The 23676-nt window shown below is 40.2% G+C and overlaps 1 long non-coding RNA gene and 1 pseudogene across 3 annotated transcripts in view; one reads left to right on the plus strand and one right to left on the minus strand.

Annotated features, from left to right (window-relative positions):
* Positions 1-23676, plus strand: part of LOC126944990 (26S proteasome regulatory subunit 4-like) — a 1186326-nt pseudogene that overhangs the window by 1141754 nt on the left and 20896 nt on the right. The gene's annotated exons all lie outside the window — the stretch shown is intronic.
* Positions 14610-23220, minus strand: LOC126944992 (uncharacterized). Of its 2 annotated transcripts, none has more exons than XR_007722263.1 (3): positions 23081-23220; positions 15237-15318; positions 14610-14913 (listed from the first exon to the last, which is right to left on the minus strand). It is a non-coding gene; the product is annotated as an uncharacterized LOC126944992 (long non-coding RNA). The 2 variants fall into 2 exon arrangements; XR_007722262.1 differs by having other exon boundaries at positions 22975-23220.

The raw sequence follows: 23676 nt of genomic DNA on the forward strand, positions 1-23676 counted from the left end.
GTAAAGAGATTGGAGGATCATCCTCCACTGATCAGATTATATCTTTGATGTTGCTGAGTTGCTAAAATGATGGGACAGTTTTTACACACGGCGTTTACTCGAGAATTAAATTGAAAATAAGAGCCTTCTTGGTGTTTTCATTCAAAACACGAGTATTAGAGTCCAAAGTTCTCCCATTTATGCTGAGTCTTTAGGCATGACCCTTTACTATTTGAGCTTCAGGTTGCTCATCTATAAAACAAACAAAAACAGTGTTTATAGATTGTTTGTGATGATTAAGTAAAACGATTATTATAATCTTGGATGATGAAACAGGCTGTAAATGTAAAGGAAAATGTGAATTTCTTTCACTATTTTTTCCTCTTTACCTTTTACTTGAGATGATTTGGTTATTGGAGTGTTGAAAAGTCTTCTTTAAAAGGACGGCACAGATTTAAATCACTGTTATAGAGCTAAGTTTTGATATATTTGGCTCAGGGGATTTTGAACTAAAAACGTGGCAGTTTTAGCATGATGATGAGAAATTTCTAAGAGCGAGATTATTTTGCTTGTTAAAAAGAATTAAACTTCTCTTCATGATGTTACCTTCATAGATCCATATGTTGAAGACCTAACCCCAGGTACCTGTGAATGTGACCTTATTTAGAAATGTGGCCTTTGCAGCTATAATCGAGTTACGATTAGGTCATACTGGATTAGGGTGGGCCCTAAATCCAAGGAGAAGTGTCCTTAGATTGAGACTTGGTGACACAGACATGCCCAAGGAGATGATCAGGTGAAAACGGAGGTGGAACTGAAGTTACACTGCCACACCCAAGGAACACCTGGGGTTACTAAAAGCTGAAAAAGGGGAGACTCTAGTCTTTAGAGAAAGTATCCTTGATTTTGGACTTGTAGCCAACCGAACCATCAGATTAAAAAATTCCTGTTGTTTCGAGCCACCCAGTGTGTTGTAGTTTGTAACAGAAGCCCTAAGAAACTAATACGATGCAGTACAAGTTTTAATAATTTTATAAACATTTAACATTTGTGTTGAAAGAAAAAGGGCAACAGAGTTCATTACACCAAATTCCTGTTTGACAGCAGTAATGATCATCTGTGTACTACTTAATGGCTTACACATTACTTTCTCAAACCTTATCTCTCTTGATCCTGATGATGACATTTCCAGGTAGGGAAGGCAGGTAATATGATTTCCATTAGACTGATGAGAGAGATTAAAGGCCACAGGACAAGTTTATAAGGTCTAGAGCCAAAGCTGGAATCTAGGACACGTGGCTCCACAATCTTATCTGAATTTGACTAAACCGCATTGCCTTAATTCTAGAAACATGCTTCTGACCAAAATTACTAAGGCTCCACATGAACTCAATATCCCCACCAGCATGTGGGTCATGGGAGTGTGCTAAGGGTCTAGAAAGCAGGGATATGAATTGAATTGTTGATATTTTATTTGGGAAGTGCAAACCCCCAGTGGCGAAGGGGAGGGAAAGGAAATGATGCAAACCATTGACAAAGATGAGTCCTTGGATTGGTCACCAGTTCATGATGAGCCACGATGCAGCACAGCAGGACCCCGGAGTCAGTGTATTTGCTTGGCACTCTGGACTTTTCTAGAAGGACTGCAAGGAGGAACCATATCATGGAGAAGAGAGGGGCAAATTGTCTGTCTGAGTCCTTCCTGGTCCCTGCTTCTAATTGGTTAATGTTCACTCCATGATGAGCTGACTCTTCTTCCACCCACTTCCAGGTGACCTCAGCTGCCCTCTGCAACTATAAATATATCTTTCAGAGTGAAGAGATAGGGTTGTACTGCTTATGTATGCCCAACTTGGTGATAGGTTTTTTTATTAGAGGATTTTTCTCCTTCCTGTCCACTAAAATGGTTTTGCAGAAATGATAAGAAAACCAACCACAGTTCTCTGAGAACCTCCTGTTCACAAGGAAGATAGAAAATAGAAATGTTTTTGAGTATCTGGCTAAAGCCAATGTACATTCAAGAGCCACTCATATGTTAAGAGTTTGTGGCTCTTCTGCTAAGTGTCCAACATGCATTGTCTCATTGTCATCACTATTATGAAACAGGCACCTGCATTTTCTAGATGAGTAACTGAGGCTTTGAGATGAGTAATTTGAGAAAATTAATTGGAAGAATACGTTGTCAAGCTCAAAAGTTGTGCCTAGCTTATCCACCATCAAAACCAGAGTTCATAAACACAGTGCTATACTACCTGACAATTATCATATTTCATTGTATCCAAGACCTCACTGATTAAAGGGAAACCATTACGTTATGTAGGATTAAGACACTTAAAGAAAAAGACTGCCAATTACATAGGCTCACTGCTTTCTTATCACTCAGAATTTTGACTTTTTGCCTGGTAAAACATTTATTTTAAACACATTTAAACATACCGTTATTAGAAAGATGAAATATAAGTGAAATAAATGTGTTGAGATATTCCTAAAACCTTGACGTTTTACCTACTAAAATTTAGTTAAAACTTATTTAGACACATCTTTGTAGAAAAAGAAATAAAAGTGAAATTCGTTTGTTGGGACATTCCCAAAGCACCTGCACTTTTGAATAATGTTTCACCTGGGTTGTCAAGGTCTGCAAGCTCGGTACCACTAAGTACCTTGGTGATGAACTGTGGGAGAATTTGCCATTGTCTCAGAAATGTTTTTTGCAAGCCATTGCAAGCCATTCTGCACATGTTAATACCCATATGCAGACAATGACAACTCCCTCATGACTGACACCTGGCCAAGAGTGATTATGATATGCATTCCAATTTCTGGGAGGTGAAAAGGTGAAAATACTCATTTTAGAATCTATAAAGTATAGAAATTTTATCCCTGGTCATAATGTCGATGTTAACTTCCATTTAGAATAAAATGTTTTCCTCTCATAACCTAGGGGATTTCTGCTGGCTATATAGGCTTCTTTGGAGGAAATAACGTAGAACATTTTCCTGTTGCTGGTTTCAGTAATCCCAGCCACAGCATTGATGAATTGGATTATTGTATAGGCAAACTCAACTCCCTCCATTCTTTGCAAGCTATGAGATTTAACCGTGTTTGAGAAAGTTTCTGGCAAAAACTCCTGGGCTTTTAACTTATGTGGAGTTTTAAGTACAATTCATCATCTTATCTAATCTGATATCCAAGGATAGCTTTGTCAAAGCAGAGTCAAGTATTGGCAATCCCTCAGAAATCTCTGAAGAATGAATAACAGAAAAATGATTTAAAGCTGAACGATTCAAGTAGAAGTTTGAAATCTTTTTAAAAACTGAACAACGGACCCCTTCTTGAGTCTGCTAATGCCAGCTTTGGAATATGAGTAGAAAACCAAACTCTGAGAGCAGAGATGGATCTTGGATATCATCATGTCTCCTGTAAGAGGTGTATCCAGCTCCATCCTGGGTGGATAATAAAAGAATGTGTTGATTCCATGGGAGATTTCACACAAGAACAAATTCTCTAACCTGTGGTAACCTGCTCAGTGCCTCCCTCCCTCCATAAAAAATGATCTCAGATTTTGGTTGGTATTATTTATATTTGACCTTGGAAGATATGGAAGAATACAACATTGTTCCACATGTAGCGAAGGCATTGCACAGTGTCCGGGGTAAAGGTATGGGTTCAGACCCAGGTTCGAATCCCAGCTTTGGTGCTTAGGAGCTATTTGACCCTGGGGAAATTATGTAACCTTTCTGTGCCTTTGTCTTCTCATATGTACAATGGAGAAAATAGCTGTGACAATTGAATGGTATAGTTTTGAGGACTGAAGGTTAATAGTTGTTAAGCCCTACCTCATAGGAGGTGAACTTGATAGGTACTGTTTTCTTTTCCTTTTCTTTTTCTTTCTTCTTCTTCTTTTTTTTTTCTTTTTCTTTTTCTTTCTTTTCTTTTTTTTTTTTTTACAGAATTTTGCTCTTGTTTCCCAGGCTGTGGAGTGGCACAGTCTCGGCTCACTGCAACGTCCGCCTCCTGCATTCAAGCCATTCTCCTGCCTCAGCCTTCTGAGTAGCTGGGACAATAGGTGCATGCCACCATATCTGGCTAATTTTCTATTTTTTTAGTAGAGACAGGGTTTCACCATGTTGGCCAGGCTGTTCTCGAACTCTTGACCTCAGGTGATCCATCCACCTCAGCCTCCCAAAGTGCTGGATAGGTACTTTTAAAATAAAACAAAAGTAACAACTGCTCTTATTAATTGGAGTTCTATATACACTAAATTGGGGTCCTTTATTATGTCACATACCCATTGCTTTCTTCAGTTTCTAAAGAAGAACAGTGAATTGGCATCACTGGACTATTTTTCCTTCAGATGTTATCTACTTCAGAAGATATACTTACATGATTTTCCTAAATTCTGATAAATGGAAATGAGAATTTTTCTTCTTTAAAGTAAGTCAGTACAATTATAGTGGCCATTCCAGTTGCCTAACCAATATTTTAATTGAAAACATAAGTAACATCCAAGGAAACAACACATTAACTCACTGAATATGGAATGAGGGTCCATCATGAAATAGACAACATGTGAATACAGTATGTATATTTGATTTTCTTTTTGGTTGACTTTGAGTTTGTGCTTCTTACACCATCAGGACAGAGGGAACCTACAGGGTCTTCCAGCAAAGGCAACCTGGACATTGCATTAAAAAAGAAAAAAAATATCGAGCACCAAAGTCTGAGCTCTTTACCACAGGATTTAAAGCTCTTCCCTGCAATGCTCTATTATTAGAGGGACTCAGCCCTACTCCAAGGGTTGCTTCCCTTTACCCTGTTATCTTCTGGCAAAGTCCTTTTTTTATGCCCAGAACCCTTTTCTTTCAGTCAGGCTGCTTATTAGGCCTTCAGCCAACCTTGCCCCAACCATAGATAACCCCTTGTGGGAACCACACAGTGCTGGCTCCATGACCAGGGCATGAATAGAGGCCATGTATGCATTGATTGGAGCATAAAAGGCAAAATTTCCTGTGGTAGCAAGCAGATTGACGTGTCTGGTGCAGACACTCTGTGCCTCCTTTACTCGTTCATGTAGGCAAAATTTAGCAAATCATGATGAGCACATTTCTTTGTTCTAGAAGTTTCCTATTCTCAACTCAGAATTTTCAACCTAGATTTGCAGTAGAATATGGTCTCTATCAGAGCAAGGGACATGAGTCAGCCTTCTTTACCTCTATATCCCCAGTGCCTTTCATATTGCCCATGAAGGACCATCACTCCATATTTAATGAATGAATGAATGTGTTGTTTCTCTGAATGTGACTTATGTTTTCAGTAAAAATACTGGTTAGGGAACTGGAGTGGCCACTGTGATTGTACTGATTTAGTTTAAGGAAAGAAAGAATAAAAGACAAGTGAAATGGAGGAAGAAAAGAAGAAAAGGGAAAAGGAAAGGAAGAAATCAAGGCCCCAGTTTCTCTAGATTGGGAGTGACTTCCTACTTGTTTAAATGGTTGACTGTGGTCTGGACCACACTTACGTGCTGAGTCATCTGACACCTCGTCCTACCTAGTAACTGCCAAGAAATTCATGTTAGTAGGAGAATCCATTGGATTATAAATGCAAATGAATATCCAAAGTGTTCTTGTTTTTTCCCCTCTTTTAAAAAAGTTTAATAGTAATGATTGACTATCACAAATCTTTTATCTCAAACAATAGAAATTGCAACAAAATGAAAATCTCCTTTTGGCTTCTTGCCCTCATAGACTCTCTCTCAATTCTTTAATGTAGCCTATGTTAACAGGTTGGTATCTGTGGCTCCAGTATAGTCTTCAAAAATAGAATGCAAATATAGGGGTGGGGGTGTGTGTGTGCATTACATATTTACAAGAATCTGACATGTTTATTAAGCATAGATCTCAGAACACACACTCAAAGGATACATTTCTTTTTTTTCAATAAATGAACGTGATTTGCCACTGTACAGGAACTCAATCACAGAATATGGAATGAGGGTTCATCATGAAATGCCCCCAGCTCCCAAGAGTTCAACCAAGGCCAAAAGGTCTTATGAAGCATTCATCAGATGTTTTCCGTGATGACTTACATCATGGAAGCTCCTGGGGTCTTTTCTTTACCCAGGTTCCTGCTGAGATGTCCATGGTCTCTGTTTATATTGTCCTTTCCAGAAAGTCTTGGGAAGGCCTTTCTTGGTGGTGAGGACACATGGATGGGCAAAAGGAATGGTGATATATCATCTAAACAGGCATTTCTATGCTACATGTGTTCATATTGTTTCAGAAGAACCAGAAATGAGCATATCACGGCACATATCTGTATAAAAACTAATTATAGTGAACCTAGAAAACTATCCCCATACTAACTATGAAGTTACACTGGTCATTTTATCCTTTCTTTTTGATAGTGAATTAATAGATTTCAATAAGCACAAGGAGAAAGCTGAATAAGCCTCCTATGTGGTTCAGCCTCCATCTATATGAAGTTCTTTGCTAATGAATCCTTTTTAGTAGTGCTCAGAACTAAGCTGCATAATTCAATATGGGCACAAAAATATCCAACATGGAGTGAATCATTACTTGAATTGTGAGAAGGCACTGTCTGCCTTGTAAAATGACCTCTAGAGTCTCCTCATTATGCTTTCTCTCCCTGTCCTCATTACTTCTCAGGTGTATTGATTAGATTTGCACCTTTCCATTTTCTTTCCCTTCTGTTTGTTCCACTCTTTGTCCATATTTTCCTAACTGCAGCAGATGTTCAGCCCACTCCTTTGCAAGGGATGAAATTTCTTAATGAAACAATTGGTGATAAGGACCCGGGCTCTTCACATGTTGTCAATATCTGTCTTTCAAATTTAAAGGAGAAGCATGAACCTTGTGAGCTTGGATGAGACAAGTCACTTTGCAATTTAAGCTGATTGGTTTGAACAATGTGTTTGAGGCACTGAAGGAGGGGGTAACTTGATTCATTTCACATCACATACCCCACTCGAGTTCCATCCAATTTCTGAGTCTTCAGCTGAGTCAAGGAACTTTTAGAGATCCAGGACTTACAAAGTACATGTGCAGTCCAAGAACATTCATCATATTATCTTATCTGATAGTGCTGCTTCCCCTTCTGTTCACAAAAATAGAAAAGTCAGTGCATGTGGGTGATGTGCCCTTCGTACTGCGGTATAAGGCATTTGGCCAAGTTGACATGCACTGTTGGGTGTGAGAAGTCAGTTTTATCTTTCAGCTTCTAACATTTCTATCAGTTGAAAGTGCAGCTGCAATCTGAAATCTCAATATCCATTTAGGTAACATGTCCTAAACACCTCTAAAATTTGTATTAGAGTAGCTAATAAATCTGGATATCAATTAACTTCTGTGCTAAGGGTCAAGGAGAGAAAGGCAAGACATTGGAATGCTTCATCTTTTCAGTGTGGTCCTGGTGGCTCTTTGTAATTATCCATTCCAATCTTTCCCATGATCATAGATATAAGGCTATTGAATTCTGACACATTTGTAGCCTGTGGAACTCTTTCTTTGACATATAAAACTCTCTATATTTAATGTGTACACCATAGCCAGTTTGGGGATAATTATACACCTATGAAACCTGTATTAGTCTGTTCTTGTGCTGCTAAAAAAGACATACCCAAGACTGGGTAATTTATAAAGAAAAAGAGGTTTAATGGACTCACAGTTCCACATGGCTGGGGAGGCCTAACGATCATGGCAAAAAGCAAAGGAGGAGCAAAGGCACGTCTTCATGGCGGCAGGCAAGACAGCATGTGCAGGGAAACTGTCCTTTTATAAAATCATCAGATCTCATGAGACTTACTATCATGAGGACAGCACAGGAGGAACCCACCCCCATGATTCAATTACCTCCCACTGGGTCCCTCCCATGAAACGTGGGGATTATGGGAGCTATAATTCAAGGTGAGATTTGGGTGGGGGAACAGCCAAACCATATCAAATCCATTACCACCATTAAAGCCATAGACATATCCATCACCTCCCAAAGTTTTTTCCCACCTCAGCTTGTGGTGCTCTTTCCTTTCTCTTTTATAATTTCAACTTTTATTTTAGATTCGGGGGATACATGTGCAGGTTTGTTACATGGGCATATTTTGGGTATGATGATCTCATCACCCAGGTAGTGAGCATAGTACCCAATTGGTAGATTTTTAACCCTTTCCCCCTTCCTCCCTCTCCCCTTTAATAGTTTCCAGTGTCTGTTGTTCTCATCTTTATGTCCATGTGTACCTAATGCTTAGCTCCCACTTATAAGTGAGGACATGTGGTATGTGGTTTTCTGTTCCTGCATTAATTCACTTAGGGTAATGGCCTCCAGCTGTATCTATGTTGCTGCAATCAACATGATTTTATTATTTTTTATGGCTACATAATATTCCATGGTGTATATGTACCACATTTTCTTTATCCAGACCACCACTGATGAACACCCGGGCTGATTCCATCACTTTGCTATTGTAAATAGTGCTTCAGTAAACATATAAGTGCATGTGTCTCTTTGATAGAATGATTTCTTTTCCTTTGGATACATACCTAGTAATGAATTGCTGGGTTGAATGGTAGTTCTGCTTTAAGTTTTTTGAGACATCTTGAAACTGCTTTCCACATTGGTCTGCTTCTCAAGTGATGACTTTTCTTATTTTCTAATCTTGGACCAGAGCCTAGAGATAGAACATTTTCTTTTTTCTTCTCATTGTTTTTTCTAGACCATTTCCCCTTTCTTCTTCCCTAAATACCAGTTCCTTTGAGATGCATGCTGTCAGCACAGCTCCTTTTTGATACAGTCATCTATTAATGCTCGAGCCACTCCACATCCCATTTATTGACAATTTAAACAGCTCAATAGGTCTCTCACATAGTCACACGTTTATTATTTGGGGGATATTTTATATCTACAAGAATGATCCATCCAGTCTGTTGACATCTCACATTCTTTCTTCTCTCCCTTCCAGTGGTCGTTTTCCTTCACAGTGCCTGTCTAGCCATCTATTTCTGTGATATTACCCCAGATTCTAAGACCGTTCCCATTCCTTTCATTATCCGGGATGTTTTCTCCAAACCTCTCATGACATGTTCTTTCAGTTATTCTGGTCTCTGTTAAAATGAAACTTCCTTAGAAAGCCTTTTGGAGTATCCTAAGATAACCATCCCGTCCTAACTTCTTTCCTCCCTTTCTCTCACACTGCTTCATTTTTTCTCTGTACCTTTTATTACCATCTTGACCATACATTATAGAGGAAAACGTTTCCTGTCTCTTCCTGTAATGTATGTCCACAAGATAGGATTTTATCTGTTTGTTCACCACCATGCTCCTTGCACCAAAACTCTGTCAATTCATATTAGACTCTACATAGGTATTGAGAATGAAATAATGAATAGATTATGTGTGTTTATAGTTATGTACCAATTTACCATGAAGACTTTCAGGCCATTAATGAATTATCGCACCATCTCAATCCTCATATGGTAACTTTTCTATATTAAGAGCGTTCCTGGGAATAATTTCCATCAGAATTTTTATATTTCCCCACTTGAAATTTTTCTGATGTGTTCTAATTAATCTGGTAACATTCATAGCTTATCCTGAATTGCTGTGTAGATTCCTCTTGGGAGGAATTTTGAAACAGGCAGGCTAGCTCTTTATAATATTTCTAGCATAAGTTTTGATAATTATTTTGCTGCTGGATGAGCAAAATTGCATATGTATCAAAGATGAGGGAACATGGGTCATTCTTGTGAATGAGAAGATTTATTGCTTGCTTAACTTTCAAGGAATACCTTTAGCTCCTTCTTAAACTATGGGTCAGTAGCTTTTCCTGTGTTTATGTAGCAGCTTTATTCATGGGCCTGATGTTTGGCCTCTTCTGGGGAGTTCTGAGGTTCTGCATCAGAAAAATGCTCTGCTTTGTGTACAGAGATGATCTGTTGACCTGCCGCCACAAGGCTCTTGCTGGGCTGTTTCACTGAGATGAAATTTTTTTCTAAGGCATTAATAATTCTTTTCTGATTTTTCTTGTGATCAGTGGCCTGAATTTGTAATATGTCTGGCAGTACCCAAAGACATAGACCAATGCCGGAAAAAAAAAAAAAAAAAAAAAAAGATTTTCCCCTTCTGCAAACCTAGTTAAACTTTATATAGACTTCAGCCTGATTAACTCCCTTTTGCTTTCTAAGCAATTCTGTAGTACACTCTTAAGATTAAGATTAAGATGCACTGAGTCCAGGAGTTTGAGACCAGACTGGCCAATGTAGTGGGACATCATCTCTAAAACAAAAAAATGAAAAACAAATTAGTCAGGCATGGTGGCGTGCGCCTGTAGTCACAGCTACCTGGGAGGCTGAGGTGGGAGGATCGCTTCAGACCTGGAGGTTGAGGATGCAGTGAGCCATGATCTTGCTACTACACTTTAGCCTGGATGATGGAGTAAGATCATGTCTCAGAAGAAAAGATAAAACAATAAAAAATAAAAAGCTTCAATGAAGGCCTTCCCTAAGGTAACCTCCTCTGAAACTTAATTTTATATTTTCACAAAACCGTAAGGTCTCTGAAGTTGAGTAGGAAGGCTTCTTCCTATACTTTGTCATAGTTCATATTCAACAAATTATAATAATTGATTAAGTAAATAATAAAAAAATTGGATGTAAAGAGAGAATACATTATTTTTTTCACAGAGAGAGAATCTTTTTATGTTCTTTGGGAACTTTCTTGGCAGAAGTTTGAAAAGTTCCAACTGGGAACTTCTCTGCCTTAAACACGAATCACTGGCCTGGTGAGCCAGGTAAGATATTGATAGCACAAATTCCCATGCAAATGTGAAGGGGAAATGCATGCATATTAGCATCCCTCCATGGTTATTCTGAAAAAAAAGAGAGAATGACTCACCGAAGTAGAGAAAAGTGACCAGAGAGCAAAAAAGAGCTAAGTGGGTTATGTTTTGGTTAGAAACTGGTTGGTATTAAATATGAGAAATATAAGAATATAGAATTTTTTAAAAAGAATTCTTGTGACGTCTGTATGGTTTTCTTCATTCTCCTAAGAGTGTGTACTAATAATATAAATTATTTTCAGACTTTTTGAGTATTGCTATTTTATCGAATATATTTTGTTATCCTGTGGGGCCTGTTTTACGTGGCTTGCCTATTGTGATTCATCACTGATGTGATGGGAGGATCACCTAGGCTGGCTCTGGATGTCCTAGTAATCAGAGAAGGCTTCCTGGAAGAAGAGTATTTTACCCAAGCCTTGAAGGATGGGTGGACTATGAACTAATAGAGATGACAGACAGAGCTTCCAGATGGAACCAATGATTAAAGTGACCAAAATGGTAAAGATTAGGGAGCAGGGAAGAGCTCAGTGTGGCTGGAATCTTTTGCCTGGAATGTGTCCTTTACACCCGACCATCATGCTAACACTCTCACATACACACTGCAACACCTTCACCTGGTGAACCTCACTCATCCTCGAAGTGTCAGTTTAGGCTCCACTCCCTCCAGGAAGCTTTCCCTGATTTCTCTCCACACAGTGCTATGTGAAGGGCTCATGATGTAAACTCAGGCGGACCCAGGGCTTCTATTATCAGAGCACTCATCACCCAATAATGCCAGTGCCCATTGCCTCTCATTTCCAGGAGGACAGACAACTCTTGTTTATCCTTATATTTCCCCCAGCATCTATCACAGTACCAGGCATATCATAAATCCTTGATAATTGTGTGTGTGTGTGTGTGTGTGTGTGTGTGTGTAAGACAGAGAGAGACAGAGAGAGAGAGAGAGAGAGAGAGAAGAATGGGGTAGAGAATACTTCTGAAACAAATCCTGAGAGACACAGCATGGAAGACACTGGTCTTCTTACCTGCCAGGTGAGTCAACTGTTCAGTCATAAGCTCCCATTGTTAGAGGCAGTCTTTAGAAATATCTAAATCATCCCCTCCTTGTAGCAGACATTAGAGAATTGAGGATAGAGGTAATGAGAAGGAAGGTATTTAAGAAAAGCACACAATTTGTTCCAGTTGGATCACTCTTTTGGTTACCCCTCTGGTGCATTTTCCCCTGTCCCACGTGGTTACTTTGCAAATAAAAAAATGTAGCATTATTTTTATTTGAGAACCAGAAGTTTGCAATCCAAGATGCAAAAAAACTGAAGGAAAAAATCATGGCTAAAATGTCATGCCCTGAAGCATAGCTAAGTCTCACAGAAGTGACAGAATTCATTTGCTTGGAAATATTAAATATAGAATCCAGTCAGCAAACGCCCCTTGCTCCTTGCTCCACAGTCTATTGTCACTGTTGTCAATCACAGCTGCTCCATCTCTCGCCCACTCACATTTATATTGAGTGCACCTGTATGACTTTAAGGTACAAGAAGCCATAATAATAAGGGATTTGGAGTAAAGTTTTTCCCACATTGAATACATAAACCCAGTAAAATATTGGTTTAAAATAAGAGATTGACGGGTGATGAATACATTAATCATATTGGTGAATAGATCAATCAGCTCTACAAAAAGATGTGTTCTTTTAATTTTCTTGTGAGTTATAAGAGCAAACAGATAATATGAACTTCTGACTTCACGGGATCTTCCATATCTATTCATCCAACACTAATTTAACATGATAGTTCCTTGGGGTGTGGCAGTTAGCAACAGACATGGCCATTTACTCTAGGACATCACCGTGTGTTGGGTGGATGTATGGTGAACATATAATCACAAATGTAACCATTTGTTCCTGCAGGTGCTGGAAGGAAACATGAAGACATCCCAAGGGCCCATGATGGGAGAATCCATTCAGGCAAGGGCACCCTCCTAAGGAAATTACTCTTAGGATAGTACATTTATTAGGGTTCACTAGAGAAACAGAACCAGTAAGATGAGATAGATAGATAGATAGATAGATAGATAGATAGATAGATAGATAGATAGATAAATAGAGCTAGGTAACAGATATTTTAAGGAATTGGCTTACACAATTGTGGAGGCTTGGTAAGTTCAAACTCTGCAAATCTGTGTTAGTTTGCTAGGGTTGCCATAACAAAATATGACAGTCTGGGTACCGTAAACAACAGAAATTTAGAAATTTTATTTTCTCACATTTGTAGGGGCTAGAAGTCCAAGATCAAGCTGTCAGCAGGTTTTTGTTGTTGTTGTTGTTTGTTTTTTTATTTTTTCCTGAGGACTCTCTCTTTGGTTTGCAGATATCCGTCTTCTCAGTCTGTACTCGCATGGGCTTTTCTGTGTGTGTGTGTGTGTATGTGTGTGTGTTGCACGCACACGTGCACATACATCCCTGGGCATCTCTTTGTATGTCCAAATTTCCTCTTCTTGGATGAGCAGCAGTAAGATTGAGTAAGGAACCATTCCAGTGGCTTCATTTTAACTTAATCACCTTTTAAAGACCTTCTTTTCAAATACAGTTTCATTCTAAACTACTGGAGTTTAGGGCTTCAGCGTACAAACTTTGGGGGGAACACAATGAAGCCCATAACAGATAGGACCTGATGAGTAAGTAGGGTTTGCACTGGTGTGTTCTGACAGTGAGACTCATCACAGGCACATTCTCTGTGGGCACTCGGGATGCATTCTGTCTGGTCAAAGTGGAGCATTCACTGTGGTGATGAGCTCCTGGTGAATCTATCCAAGGTACGAAGAAGATGGGGAAAGAAGGTCCCTTTTTCCCAGAGAGAAAAAAAATCTTAAAATGCCCTCCAGCCTCTTGCTAGTGCAAACCTGTTGAAGTTATTTTAACCCGCATAATTCCAAAATGAGCTTAGGAGGTAAGGATCAGTATTGCCCCTGCCTCGGCAATGAGGCAAGTAACATCCAAGATCATATAGCTAATCAGGTGGGGAGCCAGGATTTCTAACCACTACACAAGAAGTCTTGTCTCCAGGCCAGAGCTCAAGATCATGAGCAGAGTATGAGCAAGGAAGGGTGTGTGGTGAGAGATGAAGCTGGATAGGGGCCTTATAGGATTCTAGAAGGAAAATGGGCTCTACCTTGAGATCAGTGGGGAGCCTCTGAGAGAACGACAGGATTAGAAGAGTCCTCTGGCTGCTATTTGAAGAATAGATTATTTAAGGACAAGAATGCAAAGCAGGAGACCAAGGAGGAGGTTTCCACCGTTACTAATGAGAGAGGACATTGACTTGGACTATAGGAATAAGTAAAAATTCCAGATGTATTTTGAAGATGGAAGAAACAAGACCTCATAATTAATTAGATATTGAGAGATAAATCTTTAAAGAGCTATGATGACATGATTAATTGCATATAATATTCAATTATATATTATCAAGCAAAATACTTTCAAATTAGAAAATGTCATGATGATGACAAATAATTTAAGATAGGCTGAATATATTTCCTTTGGTCTAAATAAAATGCCCTGCTGTCAGTTTGTCTCCTTTGCCTCCACTCCCCATCCCCCATCAAGGAAAATGTTAGAGAAAGAAAATATGCTACACAAAAGTCAGATTACAGCAAAGTCTAGGGTAATTGGCTCATACTCCAGTTCAGTTCCCATAGTTTCTGTGCATGTACCTTTTTTTAAACATCTACAGTATGTGGAAATATAAAATGAGTCCATTTACAGTGACACATTTAGCTCTAAGATGTGTTATCCTAGCCAATATGTTCATAGATGAACTGCCTTTTTGTAAAGTGTGTTTTCTTTATTACTGTGAAAAAGAGGTTTGGGGCCCATCATGAGGAACTGGGATACAGTGAGATTCATCCTGGGCACATGCTATGTGGGCAGGGAGGATGCATTCTGTCCAGTCAAAGTGCAGCACTCCCTGTGGTGGTGAGCTCCTGGGTCCAGTTCCAAACTGCTTTGCAGCCAAGCTTCTTCTTTGGCAGGGTTTGCCAGTGCTTTGTCATGGGGAAAGGAGGGTGGGATGTGAGCTCTGCATTGGGTCCTAGGTGAGAACTGTGCCATTAGTGAAAAAGATCTGTGCTGAAGAACATTAACTGGAGTGAGAAGCAACTGATTAAAATAAAAGATTGAAGAGCCAACGGAATAGAGGCTCCCTGCTCCTCCCCACTACACTGCATGAATAACCTGGCCCTGAGGACATGCCTACAGGACTGGGCACCACTGGTCCTTCAGGCAGACCTAACTGCATGCCCATTCCTGCCTGCATCCTTACCAAATGGCATTTCCCACAGCAGAGTCAAAACCATTCCAACCCTGTGAGGACAAGCTCAAGTGTCACTGCCTCCAGGAGGTCTTCATCAGTACCTCTTTCCTGGCTCGTCTGTCCTGAATTCCTCTAGCCTGCTGCTTCCTCCAGCCTGGCATCATGGGTGGTGCTCTGGGATCTCTGTAGGTAGCACATGAACAAGGGATTAAACAATGTCTTACAGTGAGGAAGTCACTGCCTTTCAATTCTCTTTCAATTCTTACCTTTAAAGCGAGGGAAAAAGTTCAAGTTTGGTGCTAATATATCTTTACTAACTCTCTGATACTTGCTAGCCATTTTTTCTTAATAAAGAGAGAGCAGGCCTTGGGCTTAGAAGCTTGGCAGCAGTAACTATCCGGAATTTAATAAGATTGTTTTATTTTTCAGATACTTTCTATTTATGGCAGAGATACCAGTGTTCCACTTATGTTTGCGACACAGATCTTCCTTTAAAAATAAATGTACTTAAGTAAAAAGGGGAGTTAAAGGGAAATGTTAAGTGATACGAGCTGAGTTAGGAAAATATAGCAAACACAGTGAATGACAAAAGTTTAATCGACACAGATCTAGATAGCTCTCATACCCTGATTCACAGATAGGCAGGTCTCCACATTCATAGACAACCGAGTCCCGAAAGGTTGTGAGAGAAATACGTGCAATAGACAGACTTATTATGAAAGCTAACAAAATTACATTTCCAGAGTCCAGCATCTATTCTTTCATTGTCTTCCTTTACATTTGAACTCCTAGTCAAATGTGGTCCAAAGAACATTCAACTGAGGAGGGAGACTTGCTAATTTTCCCTCACCGAGTGACCCCCTTGCTTGAGCTTCACGAAATTTAAGAGAACTATTATTATACAGTGATGTAATTATTTCATGTACTATCTTTTTCTTCTTCTTTATTTTTATTTTTTAAACGCAAAAAACAATAAAATGGCCATCAATCGCAAGAACACTACTCTAAAAAGATAATAGTGAAGCGGAACCTGAACTGTTGGTTGCCTGGCAGTGCCATATTGATAGCTTACAAGGGTCAGATATAGAAATATCAATCACAGGTGGTGTAGAGGTTTCTGTGTACAGAGCACAACATTGTATATTAAAAGGATGTTGAGCCTTTATAACTATTGATATGGTTTTATACAGTGTAATATGCCCATGATAAATAGGAGCTCATACTTGATCTTAATGAAGTGCTATTTTATATCACTTATTGATTTGTGTTTTTCCTCCAACAAAGTTTTAACCTTCTGAGACTTGGAGACTAATCTAAACGCTTTGACCCCCAGCCCCTCTTTGCAGGATGCAGGAGGATGTGTGTGCTCTTAACCTTTATAGCAAATCTCCTCTTTTGGATGGAGTATTGCAATTTTCTTTTAGAGGATCACACTTAGTCCAGTTCAGTGTAGTTTAGAAGGGGCTGACTTCATCTCTGGTTCCACGGGTGGACACTTGATCCACTCTGGTTAAGCAAAATACTGCATCAGTGCAACTCATTCATGAATGGGTACATGATCCAAGCTGGACCAATAAAAGCCCTACCTAGAGTTTTGCTTGAATTGTTAGGATAAAGGAATTTTCTTTCCTGAAGCACCAGGGTTATTTTCTAGAGAAATCATGACCAAGAGTGAAGCCAATGCATAGAAAAGCAGAGTCATCAGTAATAAAGAAAGCCCGGATTATCCTGTTTGTGCTCTAGTTCAAGCCGTTTCTGGAAGTATTACTCTAGAACTTTTCAGTCATATAAACCAACAAATTCCCCCTCCACCTCTTGAGGTTTAAGCTAGTTTCGATTGCGTTTTTGCATTTTGCTCTGGAAGAGTCCTCACTAATACATCTCTTCTTCCCACAAGTACAGTGCCAGGCATGTGATGTGTATTTGGTAAATACGTGTTAATTTGAGTGCTGCAAGATCCCCTATACTTAGAAAACAGGATAGTGTAATCTTTTTTTTTTTTTCTTTAATATACTTTAAGTTCTGGGATACATGTGCAGAACATGCAGGTTTGTTACACAGGTACACATGTGCCATGGTGGTTTGCTGTACCTATCGACCCGTCATCTACATTAGGTATTTCTCCTAATGCTATCCTTCTCCCATCCCCCAGTCCCCTGACAGGCCCTGTGTTGTGATATTCCCCTCTTTGTGTCCATGTGCTCTCATTGTTCAACTCTCACTTGTGAGTGAGAATGTGCAGTGTTTGATTTTCTGTTCTTGTGTTAGTTTGCTGAAAATGATGGTTTCCAGCTTCATCCATGTCCCTGCAAAGGACACGAATTCACAGGATGGTATAATCTAAACGTCACTTGAATGTGAGTGCAAAGATTTAAATCATTGTCTCATTCAGCACATGTTTATCAAGTATTTCCTTAGTGCCAGGCACTGTTCTACCTTCTGGGAACATTGTAGTGAGCAAATAAAGCCCAATTTTAATGGAAAGAATATTCAACTAGAAGAATATATAATATGTCAGGTGGTGATATGTTATATGCAGCTATGAACAAAGACTTGCTACCAGGTAGGTGTGAGACCTTGAGAAAGCCACTTTATCATTCCAAGTTTCAGTTTTCTCATATATAAAGAGTTGGAGTTGCAATTCTCTCTCTCTCTCTTCTTCCCCAGGAACACAACCACCACCCACACGAACAATATTTCCATTTCTTAACACACTTTTATAAACCTTAATCCTGAAGCACACCTGAAAATATATTTGTTGGTAGCTGATATTTCCAGGAAATTTTATTTTTTCCTGTGTTTATTGGTAAATTTCTCTTTGTACAATTTTGAGATCTATGAATCCGTTCTTGTTCAAGTTTCCCAGAAATGAACCGGATTCCCATGGGGATTTGGGGCTGCCTCAACTAGCTGAATTCCCTTGAGGTCTTCACCTGAGAGTGCTGTCTGAGTCTACCTGTTCTGTCTGCAAGCTTTTCCTGAAATCAATGATAGTCGGTCGCTCAGTCACCTTTCATTTGGGGAAAAGCTTCTGTTATCTCTGAACCTTGGCTAAGTTGAGACATCTTTTTCCCCCCACACAGCTCCTCAGTTAATCACTTTACTTATCACAATCTCTAGTCTTGCCTGCCTCTTCCTGTAAGTTTTCAGAGTCCTCAGAACTTCTCTCCCAGCGGAAATGGTCTCAGTAGCACTACTGCTGCTGCCTTTTAAAGTGATACCATAAATAAAATTTGGCTCTGAAGAGTGAATCACATCCTGTGCTTCTCAAGTGATATTTGTAGACCTTATTTCTATATTTGTATATTATTTGTAAAAATATTTATTAAGCATATACTATGTGCCTGTGGATGCTGCATTGCTGTGTTTTCCCCAAGCCCCTTGTTCTTCTCTCCAGTAGGAGTAGGAGAGAATTAAATTTGCTTTTGGGCACCCACCTCCTTTTCTCATCACACTTACTGTTCTCTCCAGTTTGCATATTACATGCACACTTAGCCCACCACTCCTTATTCCTATATCTCATCACAGCTAGAGGTCCAGTGCCTCCTTTCCAGACAATTCCCAGGATGTCTTCCAGGCCACTAAGACATCAGGCTCTTGGAAAAACATATCCTTTAGCTTTTTCTAAAAGCCTTTTGGAAGACGACTGTGAGCCCTTTGGGAGGGACTCCTCAAGAGATGATTTTGATCTTGGGCATATGGTACACCCTTCATAAACCCTTCCTGGGCATTCTGCTCATAGTATTAGCTTATTTCAGGCTGAAAGCCCTTGAATGGTGTGCTGAAGGGATTCCTCCTCCACTTATCCCCCACCTGCCATGACATTGGTAGACTGTAGTTTGGGAATCTCCAGCAGCGACAGCATAGTTTGTCTAATCCTAGGTAGCCCTATTTTAGTTCCATCCTGCTGATTAAGTCACATGGCCTCCACCATGTTTGTTTGCAAAATGCATGTCAGAATCACTGCTCTGGTTCCATGACCATGCTATTTTTTGCCATTTCTCCTAAGGAGGGGGACTGCATCTGATTTCTCTTATTCTTCCCAGCACCTTCTCACTGCTTTGCATGCAGAGAGTGCCCAGTGAATGTTTTCACAATTGGATTTTGAATCAGTTACTTGGATAGCTGTTGACAATACCCCAGCTTCTTGATAAAGTAAAACCTTATGTTAGTCATTGAATTTCTATCAAAGGCATTGCAAACTGGTTATTGATTTTCTTTTATAAAAGAGAGAAATAAATCTACCATTTGATACTTACTCTGGCACTAAAATGTGAGCTAGGGCAGTCAGCTATAACTCAAAAGTCACATGAAGCACTTATTAAATTAAAAACAAAAATAAGAGAATAAACATCAGATAGGGATTTCGTTAACTTTAAACAATAGCTAACTGCACGATCTTGAAAGTCTGGAGCTCTCTCCATAATTTGGGGGATGTTTTGTTTGTTTGTTTGAGATGGAATTTCACTCTGCCATCCATGCTGGAGTGCAGTGGCATGATCCTGGCTCACTGCAACCTCCACTTCTTGGGTTCGAGCAATTCTCCTGCCCCAGCCTCCCTAGTAGGTGGGACTACAGGCACCCATCACCATGCCCAGCTAATCTTTGTATTTTAGTAGAGACAGGGGTTTTACCATGTTAGCCAGGCTGGTTTGAACTCCTGACCTCAAGAAATTCACCCGCTTCGGCCTCCCAAAGTGCTGGGATTACAGGCACAAGCCACCACCCACAGCCAATTTTGGGGGGTTAACTCCTTATGTTTGTTCCTCTTTCTCCATTGCTCATTCACATAGGCTACCTTAGAGCTGTCCCACTCTATGTCAATGTCAGCATGAAGCTCAGTTTCTTCAGTGTTTCCACCAAAATTCATGTACACGCAGGCATTTTGTGAATTTTGTAACATGAAAGAACTGGGATAGTGTGAGAGAGAGTGCATGGAGAGCATACATTTGTCTATCTTGCTGGATATGCCCATCCTCTTTCCTTTTATTTTCTTCCTCCCTCCTTCAGTGGAGAAACCACTTAATTCTCCCCCATGTTTCACAACCAACTCTTCCACCTATATGTGTGCCCTCTTCAATCCAAATCATTTTTCTGAGAGTCCACTTCCTAAGAGTACTGGTACAATAAAAATGTTCTCATCTTATGATGCAGAAAATGGGTTTCCCATATTTAATATGGGCTTCAAGTGGAGTTGTTGCCATCTGAAACTTCACTTCTCCAAAGGACAATACACTAGAAATGGGGTGAAACTTGCAGATGGAGTGAAACACTAAAACACCAAAAAGTTGGAGGAACTGATCTTCAGCACCCAAGCTCCAAAAGAAAGCTACTCAACAGCTGCTTCCCTTGACTTCTGCTTCCACTGGGCAGGACCTGAGAGACCTCTGGAGACTTACAGCATGAAATCTAAAGAGCCACATGTCAAGAGTTAAGTGCCTGGCCTGGGGCAAGTGCCTTATGATGGGGATATCTCTTTACATCCTACCTGTGCTTTGAGAAAGAAGTCAGAAGCTTTCCACGAAAGGTTATATAATGAGTCTCTATCAATGGCCCTATGGAATAGGCTGTATTAAAACAAATGCAGTAACTGGAGGCCCTATCTTTACCCACCAGAAGGGTCTTTTCCCTCCCAAATGGTAGTGTCCCAATGCAGAAGGCTAACTGCCCGAAGTTTATTGCATGCAAGTGTAGCAATTTCTAGTTTCCACAGGATGAAAATTAGATGAAGGGTACTCGATAAATGCTTGTAAATTATGATGCTCTGGCAGCAGTAGTGCATATCCATGCTTGATTCCAGCATGGTGCTGACTCGTGCTCTTCCAGTGGAAACCCAGCTACTCTGCCAACACTCCTTGCTGTGCAGCCTTCAATGAGGGCTTCCTCTTGGCTACAATGCAGCCTTGCAGTGGCTTGCTAGAAGTGTAGAGTGAGGCAGGCAAATAAATAGTGGAGAATCATCAACTTGGCCAAAGGAGTATTGGGTAAATGTGTTAATTGGATTCTAGATGAAACCAAAAAATATATTAGATCATGGAACTTCCAGAGCTATGGTCTCTAGACCAGGGATCAACAAGCAATGCGAACTGTGGGCCAAATCTGGGCAGGGCCTGTTTTTGTACAGCCTGTAACCTAAGAATTATTTTTACATTTTTAAACAAACAAAGAATATGTGGTAAAATATGTAAAGCCTAAAATATTTACTAACTGGCCCTTTACATGAAAAGTTTTCCAATTCCTGCTCTAGGTCAATAATATTCAATTTTGGCTACACTAAGATCACCCAGGGAATCTTTAAAAACAAAACAGCACAGATAAATAACTCTGCCTTTGAATAGGGGAGAACATACTTTTCTTTTGTCTATATGCACACTTGACACAGAATACCTCTGTGCCCAAACGTGTAGGGTCCACACCAATACTCTGTGGATACCAACTGGGTTTTTTATGATTCAATTCAATTCTGACACTTACCAGGCTTACCAGCAGACCCCACAGGTTAAGGGCTCAATCCCACAAGACTGCTCCCACTTCAAATGTTGATGGAAAGTCCAGGTTGTCATGTGTGTTTCTTACCAATGGCTGTAAATCAGAGGTTCATACCATTCCCTCCTCGGGTTTGACCATTTGCTAGAATGGCTCACAGAACTCATTTGCTACATTATTGCTTTAATATAAAGGATGCAACTTAGAAACAGCCAGAAGGAAGAGATAAGTAGGGCAAGGTATGGAAAAGTGGTGTGGAACTTTCACACCCTCTCTGGGCATGACCTCTATGTGGTCAGCAACCTGGAAGCTCTCTGAAGTTCTTCTGTTAAGTTTTTTGTTGTTGTTGTTTTGTTTTCTTGTTGTTGTTTTTTGTGGAGGCTTCATTACGTAGACATGATTGATGAAATCATTGCCCGTTGCAAATTAAGTCAATCTCCAGTCACTTTCCCTTCCCCGGAGGTCAGGTAGGTGGGTAGTGAAAGTTCTAACCCTCTAATCACATGGTTGGCTCCCCTGGCAACCAGCTCCCCCGATCCTTAGAGGTTTTCCAAAAGTCACCTCTTTAGCATAAACTCACCACTTAGGAAATTCCAAGGGCTTTAGGAGCTCTGTGCCAGGAATAGAGACCAAGAGCAAATACATATTTATTATAAATCACAATATCACAGCTCTAAACTAACCTACTGAATTAGCCTTTCCAAAATGTCATTTGCATTTTTGTAAACCTCCTCTCCAGGTAATTATGATATTTACCTGTGTTGAGACTGATGTATATGTTTTATTTTTAAAAAGATCCTCATTACAGACCTTTGCACTGTTCCCCATTTAGTGGAGTGTCAGATCTACAGTGGATTAATTACAGCTTGTTTCAGTAGAAGGGATGTTTGAGGCAGGACTGATTAAGAGAAAGGCTCCAAGAAAGCTTTTACCTTGCCCAGGGAAAATCTGAAGAGTTACAACAAAGCTGACATTTATTGAGCACTACTGTACTTGCTAAACACTTTATGTACATTTTCACATTGATTCTTGCAGCAACTCTATAAAATAAATTATCACAAGGTAAATGAGGCATAAGAAGGTTAAGTAATCCATCCAAGATCTCCTAGTTATTAAGTGGCAGATCCGGGATTTGAACCTGGGCATGCTGTACTGCCAGGCTGTCACTGAGAGGAACCTCCAATACCTGGAGATCTGATAGACCATCTTGGGAGTCACGGGCCACAAAGCATGAAATTCATTGGCTGATACTCTTGCTCTTACACAGAGCCTCAGATGCTGGAGATCTGGGGCCTCCTTTCTTGGAGAGGATCAGCAGGGCAGGGGGCATCTGGATCTTAGCCCCTCACTCACCTGCAATATTTCTCTGGTTTTGTAGGCTCCCATCCTTTCCAGGCCTAAAATGCCACACACAGAACTCTACCCCTTTAGACCTCAGGACATTGTAGAAAGCACGCACCTACTCACTGCAGTGAAGGTTAGGCAAACATAAAATATAACCCCAATGGTGCCCTCTGGAGTTGTCCAGTGCAGAGGCTCTGATATTGCTTAATTCTATGGAGGAAACTGAGCTTTAGTGAGATTCATGAACTTGCTCAAAGCTGCAAGGATTCTAAAGGGTAATGACTGTCTAAGGCCCATCCTCCTTCTGTGATGTCACCACTGCCCTGACTGCTGCCGGTTCATGGACTCATCTGATTCCGAAGGGTCTCTTTTCCCTTCTCCATTTCATTGGAAAGTCGCTGGGGGTTTTCCCAATAAAGGAACTGTCTGGTGATTCCGGTAGCCTCCTCATGAGGTTTGGGTAAGAGCTGTCCTTTCTTCCATCTCTCAGTGGCCTGGTTCCTGTTGAAGATTTTTCCCCTTCAAGGAGGCCCAACTACAGCCACATTGTCAATTGCTCACCGGTTACCATGGAAACAGGTCTCAAGAGGGACTGCTTTTCTCCCTCCCTGAATGAGGCATATAGGGCTTTGTGAGGGGCAGCGCTTCCCCTTTCGTGGCCAGGAGAAGAACTGGCCTTGGGTGATGAGGTTTATACTATTTTGGACTCCC

Source organism: Macaca thibetana, chromosome 20, assembly GCF_024542745.1.
Source record: "Macaca thibetana thibetana isolate TM-01 chromosome 20, ASM2454274v1, whole genome shotgun sequence".
NCBI classification, from domain to species: domain Eukaryota; kingdom Metazoa; phylum Chordata; class Mammalia; order Primates; family Cercopithecidae; genus Macaca; species Macaca thibetana.